Source organism: Lissotriton helveticus, chromosome 1_1 (genome assembly GCF_964261635.1).
Source record: "Lissotriton helveticus chromosome 1_1, aLisHel1.1, whole genome shotgun sequence".
In the NCBI taxonomy this organism is placed as follows: domain Eukaryota; kingdom Metazoa; phylum Chordata; class Amphibia; order Caudata; family Salamandridae; genus Lissotriton; species Lissotriton helveticus.
In genome coordinates, this window is record NC_136057.1 from 137,565,567 (window position 1) to 137,580,709 (window position 15,143).

General features: G+C 41.6%; 1 protein-coding gene across 3 annotated transcripts in view; it reads left to right on the plus strand.

Annotated features, from left to right (window-relative positions):
- Positions 1 to 15,143, plus strand: part of LOC144771188 (aldehyde dehydrogenase family 3 member B1-like) — a 1,013,654-nt gene that overhangs the window by 521,950 nt on the left and 476,561 nt on the right. For all 3 annotated transcript variants that reach the window (XM_078655887.1, XM_078655933.1, XM_078655870.1), the window contains one exon: positions 8,039 to 8,128. The gene's annotated coding sequence lies outside the window, so the exon portion shown is untranslated. The remainder of the gene's footprint in view (positions 1 to 8,038; positions 8,129 to 15,143) is intronic.

Consider the following 15,143-nt stretch of genomic DNA (forward strand, 5'->3'; position numbering starts at 1 on the left):
TTCGCTACTTTCGCATAAATTACAAATAGAATAATAAAAAATGTCTCAAACAATTTATAATTTCTAAATATAAATTTATTCTTCAGAATTTTTATAATTTAAAAGAACTTCTAACATTAACTGATCAGGAATCTCCTCATCAGAAGTCTCCATGCATGAGTCCTGGAACTCAATATAGTCCAAACATTCAATTAATTCAGCATCCAAAGTCTCATCATTAAAATCCCCCATTCCATCTCATCTCAAAAAAAGGTCTTCTTCATGGATAGTGTTATCAACAGGATCATTCAAGACCTCAATAAAACTTGCCTCAACAAAAGTCGCAGAAATTTCAAAAATAATATCCACGGTGTCCTCATTCAGATCCATATTTTTAAAATTTCTTGCTGTAAATTGCAGGAAAAAAATCACTTTAATTTATCGTTTTTAGTAATAGATAATATAAAACTAGCTTTATCAAGTATTAAATTCCCCTTACAAATTAACAACTCACCTTTTAGAAAGCAGTAGAAGAGTTAGTACTGTGTAAATTTCACACCAGAAATAGAACACCAAAAATTCCTCACAAATGTACCTCAAAGAGTACTATCACAAAATGGCTGTTTCCCTCTCATTTTTCATGTATATTCATGTAGAAAACCAATGAAACTTCATCACACACAAATTCAAAACCAAAGAAACATTTTAATTGGTTCTAAATTTCAAAAGCTAATTGGCTCTTGGGTGTCTGTAAACATTCTAAATGGTCTGCATAGTCCGCCATCTTGTGACTCTGAAGAACAGAGACACAAGAGGTGAAAAATAAAAGTGGAAAACGTTGATAGGGGGCAGGGTAGAGACACCCTGCCCCCCCTTATGTTTTATCAAGGGGGCCTAGGAGGACTCCGAAGGGCAAAAAAAGTTTTAGTTTTTTAAAAAATATTTCGCGGAGTAAGCTCAGGGTGCGCGCGCACGTGGGCGCTTACCGGTATATGTACCCTGAGCGCACCACGGGGAAAAACAGTGTAAAAAATTAGAGTGAAAATAATTATTTAGAGTGCTGTTCCCTTACTCCGGTTCCCTCACTACCCTTCATTCCCCTTCCTCTTACTTTCATCCCCCAGTCACCTTCTCTTAGTACCTCTGCTTCAGTCCTGTTCCCCTCTGTTCCCTTCCTTCGCTCACTCATTGCCCTTCCCTCACTCACCTTACTCCACTTCACTCACTCCTTCTCTCACTCCCTCTGTCATCTCACATCCTCACTCCCCTTTCCTCACTCCCTCTCTCTTAGCCTCACTCCCTCTGTCCCCTCACTTCTCACTCCCCTTCAATTACCCTCACTCATCTTCAAACACTGACTGTCATCAACTCACTCTCAATCAGTCCACCTTCCTTCTCCCTCACTCCCCTTGCCTTACTCTCAGTCCCATTACTTTATCGTCCGTCACCCTCTTTCTCTCAATATCAATCCCCTTTTTTCACCTTGACTCCTTTCTTTCCGTCACTCCCTGTCACTCTCCTTCGTTCTCTCCACTTCAACTCACTCTTGTTTACAACTCACCTTCTCTCACTCGTCTTCTGTCACTTGATCCCTCTATCACTTTCTCCCCTTCATTCACTCATTTTATTCATTCATTTATTCAGTACACATTCTCTGAAAAAAAAAATTGTAAAATATGTAAAGAATACAGCTCTTTTTTGAGAATTGGAGGTAGTTCTGAAAAGAACTTTTTTTTCTTCTTTTTTTTATTTTTTTATACTTTTTTATAACGATTTTATATTTTTTTGTATTTTTTTCAGGGGAAAAACAAAACCAGGGATTCCAAAACTGCTCAACAGGAGCAAAAAAAAGGTGAAAAATTAGGGACGGGGAGGCCAGCGGTGTTCCTCTCTCTTCCTAACAATGAGTTCAATGCTCTGCTCCCCGTAACAGAGCAGTTCATCACAGTCCACGCATACAGATTTTATGCCTGCAAAGACCGGCTGCACGTTAGGGATCATTCTTCCATGTGGTGTTCCCGAAGCTGTTGCTCTACCAGTGGAGGTGCTGCCGCCATCTCTTGGTGCATTCCGCGCCAGGTCCCTGACACTCTCCCTGGCAAAGTTATTTGGGTGTCTTCTCTGGACATGCCGAATTAAAGTGGCATTTCCAAAGCTATATTTCCTATTAGGATTGCCTCTGGATAAAGTAGTGCCACATATCTTGCAGGTTACCTTAGCAGCATTAACCTTTTATTTTCATTCAGGGATGGAAAAAACTTCCAAATGAAGTGGTCTTTTATTTTGTGCTGAGGAGGGTCCTCAGGCAAAAAATCTTCAGAATCACTGCTGGATGACTCCCTTGCAGCCACTGCTGTAGATCAGAAAACTTTGAGAAGCAGATAATGCACAGAACACCTCTTGCTCTCTCCAAGTACAAAGCAATAGTGAGAGAAATGGGTGGGGTTCTCAATATTTGGAAAAAAAAATGTTCTGAACCAATGAAAAGTGTTATTTTAAGGTCACATGGCTTGACGCGCTTACGCTACGCGCTCCGTAGCGCTTCCGGGGCGCTTAGGCGGCACGTACGTGGGCGCTTCCTGGAGCGCTTCCGGGGGCGCTTACGCGGCGCGTAGCAGTGATGTTTTGCTCGTTTTTCGGGAATGCGTTTAAAGTTCAAATACGGTTTTTAAATATTATATATAGTACTTTTATATATTATTGTTTACTTTTAATGCATAAATTATTTTTTTTTCGATCGCGATAGGGCGCTCTCGCTGCGCGTACCGGTGCGCGAGCCGGTACGCGTACCGTGAGCGCACCGGTGCACAATAATAAAAAAAAATGTAAAAAATAGTTTTTTACAAATATAGGATTAGGAAATAATTAGAAAAAAATAAAAAAATAATAGATATAATAATTACCTATCATTAAAAAACAATATTTCACTTACAAATTGTAATTGAAATTGAGTGTCGGTGTGTAACAGGATGTGTAGATGTATGAGTATATTTGATGATTAAGTACATGTATGAGTAACTGTATGTAAATGTTGGTGAATGAGTGGTTGTGTTTGTAGATTTTGCAATTACTGAATAGGTTGTTGTAACTGGAATTGGCATTTACATTGTTTTAAAATTTATAGTTTCTATTGTTCAATGTGTGTATGAAAAGTTATATTACGCTGAGATAGGGTCTGGCACTCTCACAAGGATGATCACACATTCACTGGATGATGTCATCAGTGATGTCATCAGTGATGTCATGAGTGATATCACTGACTATGTCATGAGTGATGTAATATGTGATGTCATCAGCAGTGCATTGCTGGCGCGCGAGTTATAGTGAGTACAACTAACTATAACGTGGGAATTTCAATGGTTTTGTATGAGTAAATTGTCCAGCTAACTATAACTGATGTGAAACCTATGTTTTTTTCAGTGAATATATATATATATATATATATATATATATATATATATATATATATATATAATATACATATATATGTAAACGCACAGGTTCAACCAGAAAAATAAATGATTTTGAATCTCACCTGACAAATCCATATTTCCCAATTTATGTATGAAAGTCATACACAAATGGTATGGTTGTATAGGATCATCTATAATGATCACATTCTCTGTAAAAATTACTTTCCGAAGTAAAAACCACAGCAGCATACTGGAAGGCTCACCAGGAGTCTTGCTTGGGAATACTTGCAAAAGTTTGTTTTAAAACTGGACTTAGGGACATTGCTCAGCACCTTTTCAGTGAAGAACAAACAGAGCTAATCATTTTAAATATTAGTAACATATGGACCAGGACTTTCGCAAACGACCAAAAATCGGTGTGCAACCCACCACTGGGTCCGGGCACACAGTTTGGAGAACCCTCAGATAAATGGTTTCAGAAATGGGAGAGAGCAAGAGTGATTAGGACACTCTGTAGGCTACTACCCATCCCACAGACTTAGGAATATTCAATTCACAGTCTAAAAATCTTATAATTAAAACATTTCATTCATTCATTCAAAATCTTTATTTCGGTTCCTTTAGACCATAAAAGATACAAAAAAGAAACGCATACACTTCCAAGTACAAATACAATGGTACAGTGAAAACATACAAACAATTTTTGCATTGTAATGGGAAAAGGTTTGTAGGTTCCTATCGCTCTTTTGTTAAAAGCATAAATACATATTTAAATATGTTTAAAAGAGGCATCTTAAGTTAAAAGAGGAAAACTCAGGTTTTTAAGTCCTGTTTCAACGACCATTCAATTATACTCCCATACTTTGATGGGGTAAAACCAATTAATGCAAAAGGGGGTGGTGATGGATGGAGCATCTGAACCAATCAAACACTCACACCCAGTCAAAAGATCTGGGTTTAATCCATCACCGTTCTTTAGCCCACTCTGCCACCCCAGTTCAGACATGGCTATATGCAAATCAGTCTGACCCTGTGCCTCATGGGAACAGTCCAGCCCGAACTGCCAAGCCATGCTTTCCCTGGACCGGAAACAAGCTTCCGAGGACCGGTTTCTGGCATTACAGCCTTCTTCAGCCTGGCTTGCTTGAATCCAGTGGCAAAGTGAGCAAGGGACTCACATCTGAGCATACCCTGCCACACTTATGGTGGCCAAAGCAGTACAAAAGGGGGTGGTGATGGACGGAACATCTGAACCAATCAAACACTCACACCCAGTCAAAAGATCTGGATTTAATCCATCACCGTTCTTTAGCCCACTCTGCCACCCCAGTTCAGACATGGCTATATGCAAATCAGTCTGACCCTGCGCCTCATGGGAACAGTCCAGCCCGAACTGCCAAGCCATGCCTTCCCTGGACCGGAAACAAGCTTCCGAGGACCGGTTTCTGGCATTACAGCCTTCTTCAGCCTGGCTTGCTTGAATCCAGTGGCAAATTGAGCAAGGGACTCACATCTGAGCATACCCTGCCACACTTATGGTGGCCAAAGCAGTACAAAAGGGGGTGGTGATGGACGGAGCATCTGAACCAATCAAACACTCACACCCAGTCAAAAGATCTGGGTTTAATCCATCACCGTTCTTTAGCCCACTCTGCCACCCCAGTTCAGACATGGCTATATGCAAATCAGTCTGACCCTGTGCCTCATGGGAACAGTCCAGCCCGAACTGCCAAGCCATGCCTTCCCTGGACCGGAAACAAGCTTCCGGGGATCGGTTTCTGGCATTACAGCCGTCTTCAGCCTGGCTTGCTTGAATTCAGTGGTGATGGATTAAACCCATATCTTTTGACTGGGTGTGAGTGTTTGATTGGTTTAGATGCTCCGTCCATCACCACCCCCTTTTGTACCGTAAAACCAATTAATAACATTTCTAATTAATTTATTATACTATACAATTCCCTGTTTAATTCATCATGCACGACTGAATTATTTTTTTTTTAAATCAGGGATTCTCGAACGAGATCGCTGTAAGTTGAATCCTGCTTTAGCCCTTAGGAAACTTACAGCTAGTAAAAATGTACTCACACCAAAAACAATTACTTGTGCTGTATCAGTCCTTAGTATTCTTTCCTCCTCTTTACATGATCTTGTCCCTAGGTTTAGACAGATAGGTTTAATACATTTTTTCCTGGGTTTTGTATAAGCAGGGCAAAAAAATAAAATGTGCAAATCATTTTCTTTCCGTTTATCTGGACATATAAGACACAAATCATTATCATTTCCGGCATGATTACTGCCCAACATGATGTATTTACATTGGTGTTCAAGACACCATATCTAAATTTCATATATAACGTTTTTGCTTTTTGGGGACATACCTCATCCATAAACGGCTCAAATTTCGCTACGTCCTTAAACGAGAGAAACCTATTCGTTAATACCCCACTTACTGAACCATGTAACACACTATTTTGGATATAAGTCCAGAAATTAGATTTTACCATCTTCTTTGCGGCTGAAGACAGTGAAGTTGGATGGTCCCAAAACTGCGAAAGACCAATCTTTCTCAGCCAGGAACGAACATGTCTGAGCCATGAAATACTTTTGAACTGGTCTAACTCCATGATTTCCTCCCGGCCAGCCTTGTAGTGTAGTAATTACGGGGTTGACCACAGTCTTACCCAGAATATAAGGGGTCTCAAAATCGCATAGCGATCAGTGCGTTTAACATTCAAATCCAGTAAAATTGGTATTAGTGGCGTACGTACAGGGAGGTTTAAAAGCATTCCATAACATTTGTTTTCCCCACACCTCAAAATTCTTTTTGCAGTAGGGACCCCATATTTCAGCACCATACAATGCTGCAGATTGGGCTTTATATTTAAACATCTCCAAGGCTGGAGAAACAGCCTTGGAAGAGCTATTCCTATACCTTTTCGTAAAAGGTAAAGAATTTTGGGTCAGTGCTATCTTACTTTTTTCTATTTGTGTCTTCCACGATAGCTTTGTCTCCAAAGATATACCCAAATAACTAAAACTCTGTACTTACTCCAACTTTTGGCCAATCAAAATTATGTTTTCCCGAAATGTTTTGTGGGGGTTTATGGCCATATATTTAGTTTTACTAATGTTTATTTCAAGGCCTTTTGTTTTGCAATATGTGTGGAAGGAGTCTATTAGGCATAGTAATCCCTTTGGCGTTTGTGATATTAGTATGGTGTCATCGGCAAATAATAGTGCAGACACCTGCTCACCCCCCCAATTTGGGTGCATCGTATTTACAACCGTTCAAAAAGTTAGGGACATCATTTACATACAATGAAAATAATGTGGGTGCCAGTACGCATCCTTGGCGAACACCCCTTTGTATGGGGATTGCTTCAGTTAGTTCGCCACTCATGCCCCATCTTACTTTTGCATAATTATCTTTGGTAGCCTTATTATCTGCTCAAGTAAGTTGGTGGGCACCCTTTGTTGTCTCAATGTTTCCCATAACAATGCACGAGGGATAAGATCATACGCGGCCTTTAAGCGTACAAAGGCAATGTAAAGATGCCCCTATCTTTAAGTTTACATACTTCCAACACAAACATGTAAACCTGAAGACCTGATCCATTGTACTCAGTTTTAGTCTGCCTGATATTTTGAGAGTACATTGTTTTCCTCAAGCCAAATATTTAATTGGTTTAAAATGTGTCTTGCAAAAACCTTTTGTAAAATATCTATTAAACGAATTGGGGCGATAGTTTACTGGATCATAACGATTTCCCTTTTTAAAAATTGTGATGATTTTTGCCCCTTTCCAAGTTTCTGGAATTGCAGCACCCAATACTATGGCATTGCATAAATAATTAATGTAAGGCACCCAGACACTGATATTGTGCTTTAACAAAGCGCCTGGGATTTTATCCGGACCAGGGTCTTTTCCTGGTTTGACTGCACTAATCGCTACTAGTGTTTCCTCTAAGCTAAAAACTAGATTAACATCCTTTTGACTCGGTACCATGCCAACATTAGGAAGGGATATCCTACTACCTGGTACTAAATACAACCTTGTGAAGTGTTCAACCCAAGTAGCGGCGTCAAGATATATATCTTTGGCTTCCTTCCCCGTTTTATTCCCTTTAGCTACGAGCCTCCAGAAGCCTAATTGGTCCTTGTTCTTAGCTGCATTAAGTAAATCGGTCCAATTATCCTCGTCCCATGCTTTTTTTGCATTATCGAGCATTTGCTTATATAATTCTGAGCTACTTTATGCTAGTGGGATTGCCATTTTTTATTGCCGTTATTAATTCAGTGTTAACATTACGGCAGCCCTAAAACATTTCAATTCTATTAATTCCCAACAAAATCTTTTTTGTTATTCATAGATTTGAATCTGCTTACAAACTTTGGTAAATACACTATGTCTGGCTTGGTTTAGGCGTATGTTGATTGTTGTGTGATATGCCTGGATATTGTACTGGTCATTGCTTTGATTTACTTGTGTGAAGGTCTCACTTATTTGATAGTAGAATGTCAATCATATGCTATTTGAAGTCATAGAAATGTCACACATAAAGATTCTGAAACTAGGCAGCTTTGCATGACTGGACTTCCAGTTTTGAAAGTCTGAAATAGCTTCAATACTCTCTGTCACATTTCAGATTGATGTCTCTCAGGACATTGTCCCAGGAGGATGCAGTCATGGGTTTGTGCCATTTGGAAGTCAGTGGAGGTGATCAGCTGTAGGGAGGGTGAGTACAGTGGCAACAAACTAAGTGAGTAAAACATATGGACTTTTGGCCCAGAGTAAGTTGTAATGGCTGGGATTAATTTAAATATTTATCACCTATTGTTTTTTCTCTGTGGGAAGCATTTTGCATGTTATGAGGTTGAAAGAAATACTGCCCAGAGGAGTGTCACCTGCTAGTTACAGTAAGGCAGTGCTAAGGGGATGCACTGTTTCAGAGTGACCCACTGGCTGCACAAGGGCTCCATGGGCCTTAACGCAATGGCAGATAATGAACACGCCTCCTTCCTGCATTGGCAATAAAGTGCGCACCTCATCTCTCGGGGCTTAAATACTACTGCACCTGCTGGACTAATGGTAGCTAACAGCCTGATTCATCAAGGTACCGTTTTGCGAGTCTCTAATAGAGATTCATAAGGAATCGCTATTAGAGACTCGCAAAACGGTATTCATGTAGGAATTGCTAAGTAAATAGCGATTCCTACACATTCCTTATTTGCGAGTAGCAAATTGCTATTCGTAAATAAGGGTATACACCCGTTACAACGGATCTTTTACTCCGCAGACCCATTACAACGCGACCATTACTCCGCATACCATTACAACGCATCATACATCCTAAATAAGGAATAACTCCCCATTCATTCCTATGGGCCAAAAGGCCCATAGGAATGAATGGGGAGTATTCCTTATTTGTGAATAGCAATTTGCTACTCGCAAATAAGATAGCGATTTAAAGGGTGCCAGGGGTGTCCAAAGGACACCCTGTAGCACCCCTTAAATGCACATTTGAACAGGTGTTGCGCACACACATGTCCGAAGGACATGTGTGTGTGTAACATGCAAAAGAAAAAAATGCACTAAAGTGCTTTTTACACTATTTTCGCAATTTACCACCAAGTCAGACTTGGTGGTAAATTGCGACCAAATATTGCAATTTCGCAATTTCTAATTGGTTGATGAATTGCATTTAAGGAATCTCTATTAGATATTCCTTAAATCCAATTCCTCGCAAATATGCGATTTCGGTAATAGAGATTTTTGCATTTGGGATGATGAATCCCAAATGCAAAAATCGCACTCGCAAAGGGCCAGATTCTCAGAATCTGGCCCTTTGCGAGCGCAAATCAGCTTGATGAATCAGGCTGTAAGCTCCTGGAATGGCCTGGGGCACCGAAACAGGGATTAAGTGCCTGATTTAGATCTTGTCGTTACTGGCCCCACTGTCGCTTTTCTGTCAGATTCCCCGCCGTCTGACTAGTTGTCCGCCCGCTGTATTTAGATGTTGCCGTGTCCATAGAAGATAATGTAATCGAGTCCTTCTACTCAAGGTTATGGATGATGCATTCCTCATCCTTAATTCTGGCATCACCTGCCTTCTTGTGCTTCTGGACGGATCCGCTGCTTTTGATACAGTGAATCACTCTCTCCTCATCAGGATTCCATGGGGATCGCCGGTGTAATTCTCAAATGGTTCGCCTTGTGTCTCTCAAACTGGTCATAGCTGACCAAACTTGAAAATTTCAGGTCCATTCCTGTGGTGTTAAAGCTGAGTGCCCATCAAGGTGCCACCCTGGCTCTAACTCTTTGAACCTCAGCACTTATCCCATTGGAGACATACTCAGGAACTCAGTGATTCATTATCATCAATATTCTGATGATACACAGATCTGTCCCTCAACAGTGTTTGACTTCTTGCCCATACACTGCTTGCAACTCAAGATTGGATGATCTCTTATCATCTGAAACTTAACTCCTTAAAAAAAAAACTTCTAGTTGCCCAGCTGGACATCATGGGAAATGTGATTTCTCTGAGATTGATTCTTGATAATAGACTGAACCTGGAAGCACAAATAAACACTGTGGCTGAATATATCTCTGCTTTAAAAAAATTCACCTCTTCTGATGGATACATCTACCTGTGGATTCCTGACCTTTTGAATTACCCCTTGCACATCATACCACTTTATAGCTCTCTCACGTCATCGAGGACGTCACAATGGAACGGCTCCACTCGCGACCCCATAAGATGACCCCGTCGGCGTGCGGACATCAGTTCCCTTTTTTCTGCGCCGTCGATGCATAATGATTTTTTCCAGGGCTCTCCATTTCTGAGAGTGTCAATGTTGCAGGTTCGTCCTGAAATTGTAGCAGTGATATGGCTGCTCAGAATAAGTCCGGTTTCAAGCATTGTAGGGAATGAGGTGGTCATATGTCTATCACTGAACATCATGATGATTGCCTTTGGTGCCTCTTGTCGAACCACAATGTCGATGGAAAGCTTTCTTCAATGTAAAACACGTATAACTGCAGACCTCGTGTTCAGTCTCTGTGTGCAAGGGCAGGATGACGTAGTGGTCGGGACAACTATCATCATCATCATTTTATTCTGTGATTAATTAAAAGCTTTGCAATATTCGCAAAAAATAAAAACAACACAGCAGCAAGTACAACAGGCTAGTATATGAATAAAAATCAGAATAGTCTGTCTCAGAAAATATCCTCTCTGTAATCATGTATCCTGGATTAAAACATACTGAGTCTGTCCGTGTCAAGTCTTTCACTTGATGACCTTTCTATCACCTAGTGATCAGTCCCTGGTCTACTTTTTGTTCGGGGCGGCAGGTACCTTTATCTGTTCTGTATCTTGTAACAGCTTTGTTACCTTTGCCATAAATTTGACTCCCCGGCATGAGAGAATTGGTGAAACCCCACTCAGGCAACATATCACCGCCTGCCTGCAGGTACGGATCTTCAATGTCTTGAAGATTGCCCATAGATATCTTCTTCTTAAAACCTGCAAAGCTGGGCATACACATCGCAAGTGTGTCACTGTTTCCTTCTTGTATCCGCATAGTCTGCAGTTAGCTCTTTCGAGTTGGTGTTTCCAAGAAAGCCTTAGATCTTTTGAGTGGTGCATGCCAAGTCGGTACGCTATCAAAGATTTTTTTAGATGTTGGCAGTAGTGTAGGGCTAGATAGACTTGTGGGGCCTTATTTATGAAGGCCTTGCGCCACCGGTGCGTCACTTTTAAAATGGGAAAAAGTGACGCACCGGTGGCGCAAGGCCTTCATAAATGAGGCCCGTGGTTTTTGGGTAGTGTATGAGTTGACTACTGTCCAGGCGTGTCGCCGTTTAGTTAGAGTTCTTTTGTCTTTAAGCAAAGAAATCCTTTTTGCTGATCTGTTTACTACTTTGCAGAACTGCTTGTGGTCAATATTTTTTTCCACACTTCGAATAGGCCCAATGTTGTCAAACTCGTGCTGAGAAATTTTCCCCATTGGGTAGTGTTGGGTTTGGCTTCCTGAAAATGTATTTCCTCCCAGCAAATATTGTCCAATGACTCACTAGGGGCAGATCGAAGCTTGTGGCAGTATTTTGCAAATGTGGACTTCGACCTAATTTCTTGATTCTGCAAGGCAAATTCTAAACGAACTTGGGCTGGGGCGGCTGCGTAAGGCAACCCAAACACAACTTTGTATATTTTATTTTGTAAGTTGTTTAGTATCGTTGATTCACCTCCAAGCCATGCAATTAGTCCATAAGACAAAGTTGGTATGATTTGTGCATGGGCCTCCCACTGTCTTTTGCAGTTGCCTATATGCGTAAATTAATGATTGCGCCTTTTCTCTTAATACCTGTATATGCCTTTTTTTGTATTGCCCCGCTCAATGGTCATCCCCAAATATTTGTATGATGCCTGCTCTTCGAGAACAGAGTTGTTGATTGACCATCTGTATTTTAGTTTCTTCCCTTCCACGATTTGGAGCACTTTTGTTTTATCTTTGTTCAGCTCCAGGTTTTCTTGTGCTAAATATGAGGCTAACATGTTTACTAAGCGTTGCAGACCGACTGGGGTTTTGCTTAGTAAAACTATGTCATCGGCGTACTGCATTATGGGCACAGGAACATTGCCAAGTTTCGGTGCGTGACTTTCCGTTGCATCTAAATTACATCCAATATCAGCAAGGTATAAATTAAAAAGACTGGGGGCAAGGACGCAACCTTGTTTTAAACCGTCCTGTGTCTCAATTTTGTGAGTGAGGCTGGTGCCGTTCCCTTGTTTAACCTTCGCCCATGTTTCACTGTATAGCCTGATTATTGCATTTATTAAATTATCTGGCATCCCCCACTTTCTTAATTTACTCCAAAGCCTTGGCCTGCTTAGATGGTCGAAAGCTGATTTTATGTCGACGAAGCAACCATATAGTTGTTGTTTTCTTTTTTGGGCGTTTTCCGTTAGCAGGCCCAAGGTGACCAGGTTAGTGGTTGTCCCCATCCCTAGTCTAAAACCAATTTGAAACCTAGGGATTATGTTGGTCGATGTTTCCCAGTCCTGCAGCTCTTTCAATAGGCACGAGGCATACAGCTTGGCTTCGACATCTATTAAGGAGATTAGTCTGTAATTTCCTGGCTCTTTCCGGTCCCCTTTCTTATGGATTGGATGGATGATGTTTCCTCTCCATGTTGCCGGAAGAATTCCTTTTTTCAAGATGTGATTGAATAATGTTGCTAAAAGTTCGGCCCAGAAGTCAATGTTTGTTTTGTAGACTGCTGTTGGGAGACCATTCGGTCCCGGTGCCCCCTCTGGTTTTAATTTTTGGATTAGCCTTTTTATTTGAGCCCGGGTGATCAGTACTTCTTTGAATTTGAGGTTTGTTTCCAGAATTACGCTGTCGTGCGGTCTTGAGCTGTCAGCATTGATCTCCATTGGTGCCCCTTGTTGTTTTTTTTCTGTTCTTTGGGGTTCCTTTGTTATGTAAAGGTTCTTCACATGTGTCCCCCATTCCTTGTTGCTGATTCCCAGATCCTGTTGCAGTGCCGCTCCCAAGTTTAGTTCATTAATGATTGCCCAGAACTCTCTGGAGGATGCTTTTTTACTTGAGATCAGTAGCTTTACCCAGACCCGTTCTTTGTGTTGGGCTTTTGCTATCCATAGTTTTTTCCGGTATGCCTTTCTCATGCTTCTGAGCTCCATGGTGTTTAGGAATTGTCCCTTTGCGGCCGATCTTTGTGCCCTGGCCAATTTTCTTTTTTCTTGTTTTAATTCCGCGTTAAACCAGGGCGCTGGCTTTATTTTTCAATCTCTAAATGCTCTCGACTGGACTGAGTGTTTTTCCTTAAGTTCCTCCAGCAAATTATCCCAGTTGTTTATAGGGTCTCCGTTTTCTAGGCTCCCAAGTTTTAACATAAAGTTGCTGGCTGTGGTCAACATTTTCTGTGTTTCTCCACCCCTCCATTTTATTTTCCGCAGGTTAAATTTTTCTGGGTGTTGCTGTAATGAGCTTATTCTCTCTGCTCTTGGTACTGCGATAGCATCCTAATGATTTGAGGGAAATGATCGCTTTCCAAGTGCTGAACGATTAAATATTCCACTATTGAATTTATCAGGCTCACACTTACCATTGTGAAATCTAGAGTCGATTTTACGTTGCCGCTCACATAGGTAGGGCATGGCTGAAAGTGGCCTTTTTTCTTGCTGTTTAATATTGTTAAGCCCATTGAGCTTATATTGCCCCATTCGATTTGATTGGCCCCGAGTGCTAAGTAGATTGGAATTAAAGTCTCCCGAAATTATCATAGAGCTTAGTTTATTGGTTTTTTGTAAGGTTTTAATGATTGATTGATTGATTGCTTTATTTCGATATGCACATATCATAAAAGCAGTACAAAAGATAAAAACAGCATGTCGAAAAAAAGTAAGACTGTACATATAGTGTAAGAATTAAAAACACGTTAGGTCAGCATAAATTAGATAAAAAAGGATTAAATTGATGTGGACAGTCTTCTGAGTCTAATCAACCAAGCCCATTTTAAAAACTTAGCAACAGCACAAACAATGGGAGGGGCTGTATTGGTTAGAAGAATCCGGAGTGCAACGGAGTGCTGACGAGTCCCCAGTTCTCTGCAGATGGGACCAAGCCAACGTGATCTGGGGCGACCATAGTCCGGGCATTCGAAGAGGAAATGTGGCACCGTCTCTGGCTTATCATGGCAAAGAGCACAGAAGCATGATGTGGGCTGGGCTTTATTCCACCTTGAGCAAAGGTCGGCCAAGGGTAAGGTTCCTAACCGAAATTTAATATACAAGGACCTGTCCATAGCAACTGATATTATGTCCATGTATGGCTCGTACATGGCAGCGTCTTTGAACAGCAGGAAAGCTGCGGTGGTTTTGCAGTGCTGCTGACTTCTCAAGCGCTTCACACTGATCCACTCCCAAAAAAGTTTTTTTAGGGTCTCCTTTGGAGGGGCGGAGTGACTATGCCAGCAAGAGTCCAGACCTAATTCCCCTAAGAGGTGTTTTATATCCTTCAGCCATTTGATGCTGCGCCAACCATCAGAGTGCATCACCTCTGCCAAGCCATTGGCATAAGATTGTAGCTCCGGAACCCTCCATAAACGTGCCCAGAGCAGAAGGGGTCGAAGCCGAGCCTGATCCCTTATGGCTTTGCAGCCAGTGTCCATGAGCACTGGGATGGTCGGGCTGCTCGATGGAATGGCAAGGAGATCCTTGATGAATTTGTTTTCGGCCTTGCTCAGTGAGTCAACTTTGCCCAAGCCCCACAGTTCCGCTCCATAAAGTGACGCAGGGACCGCACGTGCTTTGTAGATCTCTAGTAGGGGGGCAACACCATGTTTTGTAGAGTTGTTAAACTCCTTAAGAAGGGCACCCCCCACCCTTTTATGGGCCAATGTCATTTTCTCAATGTGGGCAGTCCAGCTCATCGCATCATTCAGTCGGATTCCCAGGTAATCGAATTCTGCCACTCTTTCTAGAGGTATAGAGTTCAGAATTGGAGGGCGGCCAAGTTTACGCGGTGGATGCATAACTAGGTACTTAGTCTTGTCTACGTTGATAACAAGGCCCTTGGTGGTACAGAAGTCCTGGAAGCGGTTCAGCAGTGTCTGGAGACCTTGGGGGGTTTTAGAGATGAGGAGGGTGTCATCGGCGAACAACAGGGTTGGAATTTTTACTCCTCCCAAGATGGGAGCGTCTGATGGTTCGCCCAGTAGGT